Raw genomic sequence first — 402 nt, 5'->3', positions numbered from 1 at the left:
TATCTTCGTTCAATTCACTACTTTGTTGTTGTTTTTTTTAAGTCCTTGTGTGCCTTTTTCAGGATTTGTTTTTCCCATAATCATTCCAGTCGCTTGCAGGCACCATTTTGATAATCTATTCAACCAGCTAGAGAAAACCCACTCGGTTTATTTGCTCGTAAGAACATCTATCTATCAGGAGATACTACTCGCTTCACATAGCACGGGAATTGTCTATCTGGAAAGGAAAACGCACTTTATTAAATTCTTTACACGTTCATATAAACAGAGCACAGTCCAAGTTCCTTGTAATAGGAGTAAATTTTATGTGTTAACTTCGCCTATAAAATTCGAAGGTAACAGAAAAAGTTTGTAAAAACATGAGAGAAGAACTCGTTTACCTTGCTGGTAATTAGTTTTGTG

The 402-nt window shown here is 35.6% G+C and overlaps 1 protein-coding gene across 1 annotated transcript in view; it reads right to left on the bottom strand.

Moving 5' to 3' along the window:
• Positions 1-402, bottom strand: part of LOC119594534 (zwei Ig domain protein zig-8-like) — a gene marked incomplete in the record, with an annotated part of 82515 nt that overhangs the window by 51400 nt on the left and 30713 nt on the right. The window contains 1 exon segment of the mRNA XM_037943565.1: positions 55-217.

Source organism: Penaeus monodon, chromosome 34 (genome assembly GCF_015228065.2).
Source record: "Penaeus monodon isolate SGIC_2016 chromosome 34, NSTDA_Pmon_1, whole genome shotgun sequence".
Lineage (NCBI taxonomy): Eukaryota > Metazoa > Arthropoda > Malacostraca > Decapoda > Penaeidae > Penaeus > Penaeus monodon.
Note: the sequence above shows the minus strand (reverse complement) of the source record. Positions and strands in the feature narration are given on the sequence as shown.